At 46.2% G+C, this 13,526-nt stretch overlaps 3 non-coding genes across 3 annotated transcripts; all 3 read right to left on the minus strand.

Moving 5' to 3' along the window:
• Window positions 1-2,534: 2,534 nt before the first annotated feature.
• On the minus strand, window positions 2,535-2,607 carry trnak-cuu (transfer RNA lysine (anticodon CUU)). The gene has a single exon. It is a non-coding gene; the product is annotated as a tRNA-Lys (tRNA).
• Window positions 2,608-3,316: 709 nt separating this feature from the next.
• trnav-cac (transfer RNA valine (anticodon CAC)) lies at window positions 3,317-3,389 on the minus strand. Its single transcript has one exon. It is a non-coding gene; the product is annotated as a tRNA-Val (tRNA).
• A 3,811-nt stretch (window positions 3,390-7,200) lies between these two features.
• On the minus strand, window positions 7,201-7,273 carry trnak-cuu (transfer RNA lysine (anticodon CUU)). The gene has a single exon. It is a non-coding gene; the product is annotated as a tRNA-Lys (tRNA).
• Between the last annotated feature and the right edge of the window lie 6,253 nt (window positions 7,274-13,526).

The following is a 13,526-nucleotide window of genomic DNA, read 5'->3' on the forward strand; positions in this document are numbered from 1 at the left end:
TTCTTTTGAAGAGATGAATTAAATAGGAAAGGAAATCTGTACCCCAACAGCACTGGGATTTGAACTGGGGACAATCTTGAGATGTAAAAGTGCAGTGTAATTTAACAGGTTACTTTTGAATCCCACTAGGACGCTATCCAAAGATAAAGAATGTGTCCATAAACATACGGAAATTATAACTTGGATACAAATCATTACACATGAAAAAGAGGTTGTTTTGATTTTGATAGTGTGAATTACAGTTCTTACAAAGTTTAAAAATTTGAGGTTTGGTTCCTGATAATTTCTCAAAAGGGAATTTTCATTTTAAAGGGTTTTTGACAACAATTGGCGCTAATTCAAACGCTACAAGCTTTTGTGTTTGTAGGTCTGTTCCCAAAATATGAAACTAAGCTCAAGACCTTGACAAAGTTTGGTAGAAATCCAATTTTTGGCCCAGTTAATGAACCTGGGATAATTCTAAAAGAAACGGGTCAGACACAATTTAGTGGGTTACTCTTGAGACAATAAGATGTTTGAGAAGAAGGTAAGGAAGCAAAACATGTCGATACCTGATTTCTGTTTTTAAAAACCGTCGTGAGAATATTTTATTTATTTAAAAGTCTCTCCAGGCAACCTGAACAAGATAAGATGGTAGCTGTTGCATGTGTGAAATGGTATGAGGCAAGTAGGAGAATGAGTTAGGGAAAGAGGACATAATGCACAAACTGTTTTAAGGGAAGTGAATTTGATAATCTGGCCATCAACTGGGACATTGGAAACGCACAGTGGGGAATAAGGTGATGGTCAAGATGAGCTCAGAGAGAACAGGCATGGACCATACGAGGTAATTATGACAGATGATACACGCGCACTTGTAGATATGAGAACGGGAAGTAAATGGAGGCATTGCACACAGTTTAAGATACATGACAATTGACCAAGTGGTAACCCGGAGAACGGGAGCCGATGTTAATGTCTCCACAGATCCACGATCCTGGTCTTGGGCGTATCAGTACTGGCAACAAGGTCGGGGATCATCACCGCTCATCCCGCACCGCAGGAGGAACTTTGGTACAGCACGGACAGTGCCGAATGTGACAAGCAACGGGGAATGATAAATGTAACAGTAGGAGAACAAGTGCTTTCGAATTGTAGTAAGGGTTTGCTTCAGATCGGGCGTGGGAGGTCCGCCAATACCCAGCCACCTCCTACATCTACTTCCACAGTCCGAGTAGAGATAATTGAAGCCCCTCAAACCACACCGACTGACCCACCTTGTCCGACTATGCATCCAGGACTGACGACTGGTTTGGTACTGGTTAATCAGAAGTTTTGTATGATAATGTACACCATGAGCTGGTACCCGGAGTCTTGAACATATCTGGAATTTCCCCGCCCCAGTGGTGCTCAACCCATACCCAAGCACTCTATACGGCTCTGACATGCCAATTGATGACTGAAGCAGTTCAGTTCATTGGCGAGATGCGATCAGGCTTGGGAGGGAACCGCGTTAAGCGCAGCCTGGTAAATGATGCCGCTATGATATTCAATATAGGGACATCAGTGGTTAATTCAGAACCTGGCAACTGTTGACCAGAAGGTCCGGACCCTGAGCTTTAAGCTTAAGAAGGTTCTAGGGCGGGGACAGGGGAACCAGGAAACACAATTAGATATGGACCAGGACGTGACATGGTTAATCCAAAGTCTGGCTACCCTGCTCGAGAGTCATGCGGGGACTATCAATAAACTAATTGAAATAGGGAAAGATATTTCAGACGAAGCAAGCAGAAATGATGTCAGCAGCACCTATGGATCTTGGGCACTGGAACAAGCCCGAGAAAATTTAAGACAGATTAATGAAGGGGTAGTTCCTTTATGGGTAACTAATGAGCATTTATTGAATCTCTCACGACACAAGAATCATGACTTGACCGGTTGCCAGCTCAGAGGTTTGACACGCGTATATAGAATGAATGTTGAATGCATAGTGAATATGCTAATAGGCATTGTACTAGTAATACCTGTCATACCTATGTCAACACCCGGCAGGACCTTATATAGAGTAGAAAATATTGGGGCAAAGGGGGATGAACAGAATGGCACAGCAGATGTGGGTTGCCCCTGGGGTTTTTTGTCATGATGGGTAAACCCCAATCACTCGCCCGCCAGGGGTCGCTAAAGAACTGTGCTGGAGTTTTATCCAAACTTTTATAGAAGTTTCGGATGAAATGAAAGTAATTTTATTAAATTATTACTCATATGAATCCAGTCTGGAAAAAAGATCATTATTTAAATCAGTTTCGTTTCTGGATAACCTTCTTTTGCAGAATGAAAGCAGTTGCTGGTGAGGGAGAGCAGAAAGTTGAAGGATTTATTTTGTGCTTTGGACGTGTTGAGGCGGTAGCCACATGTGATTTTTCAGATTGTATTTTAAGAGTGTCGTTTAAAACGTTGACAGCAGGAATTTGGTGCAAGTTTAGTGAAATGTCAGGGAAATTCAGAGGTGGGGCTGAATCTGTTGAATGGTGGATAGGTGTTTAAAAAGAAACAGTCGCCCAACGTGGGGCTCGAACCCACGACCCTGAGATTAAGAGTCTCATGCTCTACCGACTGAGCTAGCCGGGCCTGAAGGAAGTGCTTGTCCTTATCAGTTACTGCAGTGAGATTGTTTTCCCCAGGATTCTATCTGTCAATGGTTTAGATGAGTGACCAGCGAAGGAGAGATATCAATTTGCTAACGACAGTAAACTGGTCTCTCACTCAGCCACTGCTTCCCCTCAGAGCACTTACAGCAACTGCCTGTGCCCAATAAACGCTAACTGGATGCTTTCCTTCAAATTGTTAACGTTTTTAGTCTCCCGGTGCTTAGACTAACTCCCTAACTCTGGAGAGGGGAAACACAGCTGCAATTCTCACCGGCCAAACAACTCACAGCTTTTCCTGTGACGTCACTGTCAGGATTTTGTCCCCTGTTTTTAAACTCGAGTTGTCCCCGGTCTGTCCCTGAGGCTGTTGGTGCTGCCTCCTCGGGGAAGTGATAGGCCCCGAGCCTGGGCCTCAATTTAATTATCTTCTTCCCGGTGCCCCCGGTTCCTGCCAGGCCCACTCCAGGTGCCGAGTCTCTCCTCGGGTTGAACTAAACCTGCGCCACATCCACCCACCCCTATTCTCAGAAGCTATTTTGTGGTTTGTGTTTGGGGAACTCTCGCTCTTGTCTCATTCGACACGTATATTTCAGGAATCTGGGTTGAAGTGTTGGCTGTCATGACAGCAAAAAATGTGGCGTAAACATTGTACAGGTAACTTGAGGGAGAAACACAAGATTGTCCAATAATGTTTCCACCCGGGATCGAACCGGGGACCTTTCGCGTGTGAGGCGAACGTGATAACCACTACACTATGGAAACTCCTGTGACTGAGGTTGTTATCCTTTACTGTTCCTTTTTGCTATGAATATTTCTCTTTGTTTCACAGGCAACCCCAGCTCTGAATTCCTCTTCCCTTTCACTGAACTTTTACCACATTCCCACTCTCACCAGCAAGAAAACATTTTAACATCGTCTCCTAAACTCTCACGTGTAAAGTCAGCTTTGAGGAACATGAAAACCACAAAATAAATCCTGTTATTATGACCAAAGGGACATAGAAAATAGCATCAGGAGTAGGCCATTCGGCCCTTCGAGCCTGCTCTGCCATTCAATATGATCATGGCTGATCCTCTATCTCAACGCCGTACTCCCGCTCTCTCTCCATGCCCCTTGATACCGTTAGAGTCTAGAAATATATCTATTTCCTTCCGAACTATATTCAGTGACTTGGCCTCCACAGCCTCCTGTGGTAGAGAATTCCACAGGCAACATCACCACTTGGAAGCTCCCCTCCAAGTCACTCACCATCCCGACCTGGAAATATATCGGCCGTTCCTTCACTGTCGCTGGGTCAAAATCCCGGAACTCCCTCCCTAACAGCACTGTGGGTGTATCTACACCACATGGACTGCAGCGGTTCAAGAAGGCGGCTCACCACCGCCTTCTCAAGGGGCAATAAATGCTGGGCCCAGCCAGCGAAGCCCACATCCCAGAAATGAATTTTAACAAAGCTTCTTCATCCCTCTGAGTGAAAACGTTTCTCCTCATCTCAGCCCTAAATGGCCTACCCCGTATCCTGAGACTGTGACTCCTTGTTCTAGACACGCCTCCAGCCAGAGGAAACATCATCCCTGCATCCAGTCTGTCCATCCCTGTCAGAATTTTATACGTTTCAATGAAATCCCCTCTCATTCTTCTAAACTCCAGTGAATAAAGGCCTAGTCGGCCCAATCTCTCCTCATACGACAATCCCGCCATCCCAGGAATCAGTCTGGTGAACCTTCACTGCACTCTCTCTAAGGCAAGCATTATCTCTCTTAGGTAAGGAGGTCAAACCAGCACAAAATACTCCAGCTGTGGTCTCACCAAGGCCCTGTACAGCTGCAGTAACCCTTCCCCAGCAATGAGACCAGCCTCCATTCTCCAACACAAGGTTAGACCTTCAGTCACAACCCTTAAAACAATTGTCTTCCTTCCCACGATGTGAGTGTCAAATCCCAATCACTTGACCACCAGGGATCACTAAAGAGCAGTGCTGGAACAAACACAGAAAAATTCTGACAGCATCTGTGGAGACAGAGACACAGAGTTCACAATCCGTCTGACCCTTCCAGTCCCTGGGCGAGGTCCCCAATTTGTTATCTTCCTGAACACGGGATCCCAGTTCTGCTCCGCTCCCGGGTGAGGAGGAATGAGCTGGTTCCCCTTCTTTACTCAACCCCTCAGTTGGTCGTGACAAGGTTAACTTAGACTCCACCGAACCCCCAACTCCGCCCCAGGTACCTTTTCCCAGCTCAAAAGTATTTATTTTATAAAAGGAGCCAATGTAACCAGGCTTTCTCGAGTCAAAGAAAGAGCAAGATAATTAGTTACTAAAGCCCGAGAAAAATAATGAAAGCAGAACGCACAGATCAGAAATGAGAAGTTAAGAGTCCAAATGAAAGTTAATAGAAAAGAACCAGGCGTGTCTGTGAGGTGTAGATGGGGGTACGTTGTCCCCGTTAAGTTGGGTGAATCCAGTAGAGCTGACTTTGGCAGTTTTGCAGTTAGCTTTGGAGACACTTTGTTCTGCAGGGTAGCTGAAGAGGCTGTCCTGTTTCCTTTTTGATTGTGGCTTCTGCAGAACCTTGCCTCCAACAACAGAGAGAGAGGGAGAGAGGGAGAGAGAGAGACTTTCTCTGTAACTGCAGGGATGACTATTGGTCTTCTTGTGCTGTCACTCTCACAGTGACCAGCACACCCTGCCCTGCTCCGCAGCTCGCTTTTTAACCTATTTTTTCCCCTGTACATTCCAGGAGAGGAAATAATCATCTTGTATTCATACCGGAACTATTTACACATTCTGAGATATAAATCAACAGGAGATGGGTTTTTGGGTGACTGTTGAAATGTGCAAAACTGTCTTTTTTCTTTGCAGTCACAGGAGATTAAAGTTCAGTCTTTTGCATCTTCCCTATCACCCTTTTAAGTGTCTCTTCAGATAGACACAAAGACATTTACAGCACAGAAGGAGGCTATTTGGCCCATCATGTCTGCACTAGTCAACAAAGATTTGACTACACTAATCCCATTTTCCAGCGCTTGGTCCATAGCCCTGGAGGCTATGGCAATGCAAGTGAATATCTAAATACTTCTTAAATGTTACAAGAGTTTCTGACTCAACCACCCTTTCAGGCAGTGAGTTCCAGACTCCCAACACCCTCTGGGTGAAGAAATATCTCCTCAACTCCCCTCTTAGCCTTATACCTCTTACCTTACATCTATGCTCCCTGGTTATTGATCCCTCCACTAATGGAAAATGTGCCTTCCTATCCACCCTATAAATGCCCCTCATAATCTGATACACTTCAATCAGGTCCCCTCTCAACCTTCACTGCTCCAAGGAAAACAACCCCAGCCTACCCAATCTTTTCTCATAGCTCAAACCCTCCATCCCAGGCAGCATCCTGGTAAATCTCCTCTGCACCCTCTCCCACGTAATCAAGTCTTTCCTATAATGTGGTGACCAGAACTGCACGCAGTACTCCAGTTGTGGCCTAACCAGCGTTTTATACAGTTCCAGCATAACCTCCCTGCTCTTGTATTCTATGCCTCAGCTAATAAAGGCAAGTATCCCATGTGCCTTCTCAACCGCCTTATCTACCTGCCCTGCTACCTTCAGGGATCTGTGGATATTCACACCAAGGTCCCTCTGATCTTCAGTGATTTCCAGGGTCTTACCATTCATAGTGTAACCGTTTGCCTCATTATCCCTCTGCCAGTGCATTACCCCACACTTTTCTGGGTTGAATTGTATTTGCCACTGCTCTGCCCACCTGACCAGTCCATTGATATCGTCCTGCAGTTTACGGCTATCCTCCTCACTATTTACCACCCGGCCAATTTTCGTCTCATCCGCGAACCCCTTGATCATACCCCCTACATTTAAGTCCAAATCATTTATGTCCACCACAAACAGCAAGTGCCCCAGCACCGAGCCCTGTGGAACCCCACTGGAAACAGACTTCCAGGCACAGAAACATCCCTCTACCATCACCCTCTGCTTCCTGCCTCCCAGCCAATTTTGGATCCAATGTGCCACTTTGCCGTGGGTCACATGGGGCTCTTCCTTTCTTGACCAGTCTGCCAGGAGGGACCTTGTCAACCCTTAAAGAAGCCCATGGCACCTTTTCAGCTACGAGTTCCCATGTTCTCTCAGGACGGGTCTGTCAGTATCACCCACACGTAGGAATTTCCCAGAGGGTGGTCACTTTACATTTCCAGCCATCTTTTGCTCAGTGTTCTAGCTTGTATTTCGTTAACAAGACACACAAGTCTTGTTAAAAGTTCAATATGCCTGTAAGGAATTCATGGCTATATTCACTTTTCATGACAGCGGGTAATCTTATTTTGCAGAATGAAAGCAGTTGCTGGTGAGGGAGAGTGGAAAGTTGAAGGATTTATTTTGTGCTTTGGACGTGTTGAGGCGTTAGCCACATGTGATTTTTCAGATTGCATTTTAAGAGTGTAGTTTAAACCGTTGATAGTTTGTGACAGCAGGAATTTGGTGCAAGTTGAGTTAAATCTCAGGGAAATTCAGAGGTGGGGCTGGATCTGTTGAATGGTGGATAGGTGTTTAAAAAGAAACACTCGCCCAACGTGGGGCTCGAACCCACGACCCTGAGATTAAGAGTCTCATGCTCTACCGACTGAGCTAGCCGGGCCTGAAGGAAGTGCTTGTCCTTATCAGTTACTGCAGTGAGATTGTTTTCCCCAGGATTCTATCTGTCAATGGTTTAGATGAATGACCAGCGAAGGAGAGATATCAATTTGCTAACGGCAGTAAACTGGTCTCTCACTCAGCCACTGCTTCCCCTCAGAGCACTTACAGCAACTGCCTGTGCCCAATAAACGCTAACTGGATGCTTTCCTTCAAATTGTTAACGTTTATAGTCTCCCAGCTGCTTAGACTAACTCCGTAACTCTGGAGACGGGAAACACAGCTGCAATTCTCACCGGCCAAACAACTCACAGCTTTTCCTGTGACGTCACTGTCAGGATTTTGTCCCCTGTTTTTAAACTCGAGTTGTCTCCGGTCTGTCCCTGAGGCTGTTGCTGCTGCCTCCTCGGGGAAGTGATAGGCCCCGAGCCTGGGCCTCAATTTAATTATCTTCTTCCCTGGTGCCCCCCGGTTCCTGCCAGGCCCACTCCAGGTGCCGAGTCTCTCCTCGGGTTGAACTAAACCTGCGCCACATCCACCCACCCCTGTTCTCAGAAGCTATTTTGTGGTTTGTGTTTGGGGAACTCTCGCTCTTATCTCATTCGACACGTATATTTCAGGAATGTGGATTGAAGTGTTGGTTGTCATGACAGCAAAACTGTGGTATAAGGCCGAATGGATTACCTGAGGGAGAGAAACAACATCGTCACATAACGTTTTCACCTGGGACTCCTTCGTAACCACTACACTATTGGTGTGACTGGTCCCCAGGCCCGGTTCCCCCAATTTGTAACGGATACGGACGAGATGCCCCAAAATGTTATGCACCCAGGTGAGGAGGGACAAACTGGCTCCCCTTCAGGCAACAACTGGTTAAAGGCCAGGCAACAACTGGTTAAAGGCCAGGCAACAATTGGTTAAAGGCCAGGCAACAATTGGTTAAAGGCCAGGCAACAATTGGTTAAAGGCCCTGTGGGCATCTGATGCATTTTGACTATAATAAAAGGGTCATTAAATTGTGAAAGCTTTTTATGGATAGACGGAATAGCCAAGCCTACAATTACTATTTAACACTATTATTACTATTTAACACTATTATTACTATTTAACCTTATTGTTACTATTTAACATTATTATTACTATTTAACACTATTATTACTATTTAACACTATTATTACTATTTAACACTATTATTACTATTTAACACTATTATTACTATTTAACAGTGTTTATAAGCCTAACATAGGCAAACTACAGCAAATGAGTTAACAGAGAATCTTTATGCTGTGTTCTTGGTTTTGTGCTAATATTAGAAAGGTGACTTGTTAAAGGCCAGGCAACAACTGGTTAAAGGCCAGGCAACAACTGGTTAAAGGCCAGGCAACAACTGGTTAAAGGCCAGGCAACAATTGGTTAAAGGCCAGGCAACAATTGGTTAAAGGCCAGGCAACAACTGTTTAAAGACGAGGCAACAACTGGTTAAAGGCCAGGCAACAACTAGTTGAAAGCCAGGCAACAACTGGTTAAAGGCCGGGCAACAATCGGTTAAAAGCCAGGAAACAACTGGTTAATGGCCAGGCAACAATTGTTTAACAACCAGGGAACAACTAGTTAAAGGCCAGGCAACAACTTGTTAACGGCCAGGCAATAACTGGTTATAGGACAGGCAACAACTGGTTAAAAGCCAGGCCATAATTGGTCAAAGGCCAGGCTACAACTTGTTAAAATGCAGGCAATAACTGTTTAATGGCCAGGCAATAATTGGTTAAATACCAGTTTACAACTGGTTAAAGGCAAGGCAACAACTGGTTAATGGTCAGGTAACAACTCGTTAACGGCTAGGTTACAACTGGTTAAAGGCCAGGCAACCGTTGGTTAAAGGCCAGACAACAATTGGTTAAAGGCCAGGCAACAATTGGTTAACAGGCAGGCAACAACTTGTTAAAGGCCAGGCAACAATTGGTTAAGGGCCAGACAACAACTGGTTAAAGGTCAGGTAACAACTGGTTAACGGCTAGGTTACAACTGGTTAAAGGCCAGGCAACCATTGGTTAAAGGCCAGACAACAATTGGTTAAAGGCCAGACAACAATTGGTTAAAGGTCAGGCAACAATTGGTTAACAGGCAGGCAACAACTTGTTAAAGGCCAGGCAACAATTGGTTAAGGGCCAGACAACAACTGGTTAAAGGTCAGGTAACAACTGGTTAACGGCTAGGTTACAACTGGTTAAAGGCCAGGCAACTGTTGGTTAAAGGCCAGACAACAATTGGTTAAAGGCCAGACAACAATTGGTTAAAGGCCAGGCAACAATTGTTTAAAAGTCAGGCAACAATTGGTTAAGGGCCAGGCAACAATTGGTTAACAGGCAGGCAACAGTTGGTTAAAGGCCAGGCAACAATTGGTTAAGGGCCAGGCAACAATTGGTTAAAGGCCAGATAACAACTGGTAAATGGCCTGGCACTAACTTGTTATAGGCCAGACAACAATTGTTTAAAGGCCAGTCAACAATCAGGTAAAGGCCAGGCAACAACTGGTTAAAAGCCAGACAACAACTTGTTATAGACCAGGCAACAACTAGTTAAAGGCCAGGCAACAACTTGTTAACGGCCGGGCAGTAACTAGATATAGGCCAGGCAACAAAAGGTTAAAAGCCAGGCAACAATTGGTTAATGGCCAGGCAACAACTGGTTAAAATGCAGGCAACAACTGGTTAAAGGCCAGGCCACAACTGTTTAAAGGCCAGGCAACAACTGTTTAAAGGCCAGGCAACAACTGTTTAAAGGCCAGGCAACAGTTGGTTAAAGGCCAGACAACAACTGGTTAAAGACCAGGCAGCCACTTGTTTATGGCAAGGCAACAATTGATTAAAGGCCAGACAACAATCATTTAAAAGCCAGGCAACAACTAGTTAGAGACCAGGCAACAACTTGTTAAGGGCCAGGCAACAATCGGTTAAAGGCCAGGCAACATCTTGTTAAGGTCGCGGCAACAACTAGTTAAAGGCCAGGCAACAATCGGTTAAAGTCCAGGCAACAATTGGTTAAAGTCCAGGCAATAATCGGTTAAAGGCCAGGGAACAATTTTTTCCCCCAGTTTGTGACCTCTTTGGTTACAAATATCGTGTGAAGCTGTTTGCTTCAAACTCAAAGTACGGAGAAAAGCTAACTTCTTAATTTGATGTAACCTGATGATTGCTGTTTGTTTACAATATCATTGAATAAGTAGAGATTCGGCAGTTTGTCATCGCCCTTGCGCAATGGTCGCTTGGTGGAAGCGGGGACAGATGCGGGTTTGGGTGCTGAAGCAAGCAGATCCCGGAGGAGATTGGCCAAACCTGCGGTCGGGGCCCCTTCCTGCTCTCGGGAGGGTTGCTGGGGGCGGTAGCGAGCCAATCATTGGACTGTTGCTGTCAGAGAAAGGAGCCAACCGTGGACTGTTGCTGTCAGAGGAAGAAGCCAGTCAGAGAGTGTGTACCAAAGACAGGGCCGGGAAACCTGTTTGAGCATGGTAGTCATTAAAGGTAGGACGATTGCCTGGTCAGCAACCTGAACGGAGAACGGACAAGGACTGATCGACCACCCGACCCTGCCTATTTCTCGGGGGAGGGGGGGGAATCCAAGCAGGGGTGAATAGTCACTGGCATAAGCATTATTAAACTGCCTGGTAACAGAAATCAAAAAAACAAGGTGCAGTTGTTTTGGGCAAAGTCTTGAGTTTTGGGTCATTGATACCTAGAGTGGACCTCCCAACCCAAGTGGTCGGAATAGCCTCCACCCTTCGGTTAGTCGCAACAAGTTTAATTTTTTTTAAAAAAAATGATCCCTCCCCATCGTGGACACCTATTCCCAGTCCAAATGTGTTTACGTTTGAGAAGGACCCAATTTAACCAGGCTTTCTTGAGTCAAAGAAAGAGTGAGCTTATTAGTTACTAAAAACCCCGAGAAAAAAACAAAACAAGCTCACAGGTCAGAAATGAGAAGTTGAGTCCAAAAATAAAAGTTTTAAAAACTATACGAATCAGTCTTTGGCTTGCCCATGAGGAGTAGATGGTGAAACGTTGTGGCCGTGAAGTTGGGTGATTCCGGTCAAGCGGACTTTGGGACAGTTCAGCAGTTGGTTTGGAGGCACTTGGTTCTTCAGGTTAGCTGAAGGAGTTGTCCTGTTTCCTTTTTGACTGTGGCTTTGTTGACTTGTGACTTGCCTCCAGCAACAGAGAGAGGAGAATTTTATCTTCAAGCTGCAGAGATGCCTAGTTGCTGTTCTTCTGCACTGCCTCTCACTGAAAGGGTATGATTAACCTGGCATTTACTCTCGCTGGGGAACTAATCACCTGGCACCGACTCTCACTGGAATATGATTCACCTGGCACTGACTCTGCTGTCACTGTCACATCACACCAGAACTAGAACACCAGACTAGCACACAGACCAGGTTTGCAGCTGGCTTTTTAAAATCCATTTTCTTGTGTATTCCCGGAAGGGAAAAACAAACATGCCTTTCGCCAGGAATCTGCTTTCTTTCCACTCAGATCATGTCCACGTTCTGAGGTATAACTCAACAGGAGATGGTTTCTACGGAGATGGTAATCAGGAGGTAGGTCAGGTGTTTCTCATGTGTCGGTGCAGACTCGATGGGCCTAAGGGCCTCTTCTGCCCTGTGTGATCCTGTGAAGCAGGGAAGGTTAAGGGGGAGATTTAACCCAGACGTTCAAAATCATGAGGGGGGTTTGGATAGAGTAAATAAGGAGAAACTGTTCCCAGTGGCAAGGGGGTCGGTAACCAGAGGGACACGGATTGAAGAGAATCGGTAAAAGAGCCAGAGAGGGGGGAGACCAGGAGAATTATTTTACGCAGCGAGTTGTTACACTGCCTGAAAGGGTGGCGGAAGCAGATTCAACAGCAGCTTTCAAAAAAGGAATTGGATAAACACTTGAGGAGGGAAAGTGAAAAAGCGCAAGGCAATGGGAGAAAGAGCAGAGCAAAAGGAGGGGGTGTCCAATCGGATAGCTCTCTCAACGAGCCAGCCCAGACATGACAGGCCGAATGGCGTCCTTTTCTGCTGGGTAAGCGCGTGACATCCAGGAACGATGATCGGCTGCAGGTGGTTTGAGGTTGTGAGAGCTGTATGAAGCGGGGGGGGTGCGATACCGTGCAATGATTCATCAGCGCCTGGTGTCGATACACCCGTGGTTTAAGCATCAGCGAAGCCACAGGTTGCACAGTTCCCCTGCGAGCTACCGGGCAGGACATGACAACCGAGAGGCAGCCAGAGTAGGTCTGACGAGGAGGTTCCACAAAACCGTCAGGAGGGAACCCGGTGTGGACATCCCAAGGCACCGGGGCCGGGGTCGGACACACATTGCACGCGATGAAGAACATAGTAGGCGCGTAAGACATAAGAAATAAGGGACAGGAGGAGGCCATTCAGCCCCTCGAGCCTGTTCTGACATTCAGCCGGATCGTGGCTGATCTGCGGCCTAACTCCGTACACCTGGAGAAGAGTCCGTGCGGACTCGAAGCATTAACTGTGCCTCTCTCTCTCTCTCTCACCACATTTTGCTTTTATCCATTACGCCCGTCTTTGCCCCATTTCCCTCAGTACATACGGATAATAAAAATCTATCACCCTCAGTTACAACATTAACAGTCGGTCCAGCAACAAGTTGTGGAAAGAGTCCCAAACTTCTACCCCCTCCTCCGCTGCACCCCCCCACCTCGCTTTGTGTGTAGGAATGTTTCCTAATTTCTAATTTCCTAATTTAAGGCAGGGCTAGATCGATTCTTGATTAACAAGGGGGGGTGAAAGGTTACCGGGAGGTAGGCGGGAATGTGGGGCTGAGGTGAGACTCAGGTCAGCCACGGTCTTATTGAATGGAGGGGCATAACTCCTGCTCCTAATTCGTACGTTCGTATCTTTGTCACATCTTGATCACATCTCCTCTGATCCTTCTAAGCGCCAAGGGATGCAAATCCTGTTCGTTTAACCCTTGGTGTTCAGGTTTCATTCTGGTAGATCAACACAGTGCAGCCTGACCCAGTGCATCCATTCAGTGCTCACAGTAACTGCAGGTGTGATCTAACCAAGACTTTGCATAACTGAAGCGTTGACTTAGACTCATAGACGTTTACAGCACAGAAGGAGGCCATTCGGCCCATCGTGTCCGCGCCGGTCAACAAAGATCTGACTGCACTAATCCCATTTTCCAGCGCTTGGCCCATAACCCTGGAGGCTACGGCAACGCAGGTGAATATCTAAA

Source organism: Cetorhinus maximus, chromosome 34, assembly GCF_964194155.1.
Source record: "Cetorhinus maximus chromosome 34, sCetMax3.hap1.1, whole genome shotgun sequence".
In the NCBI taxonomy this organism is placed as follows: Eukaryota; Metazoa; Chordata; class Chondrichthyes; order Lamniformes; family Cetorhinidae; genus Cetorhinus; species Cetorhinus maximus.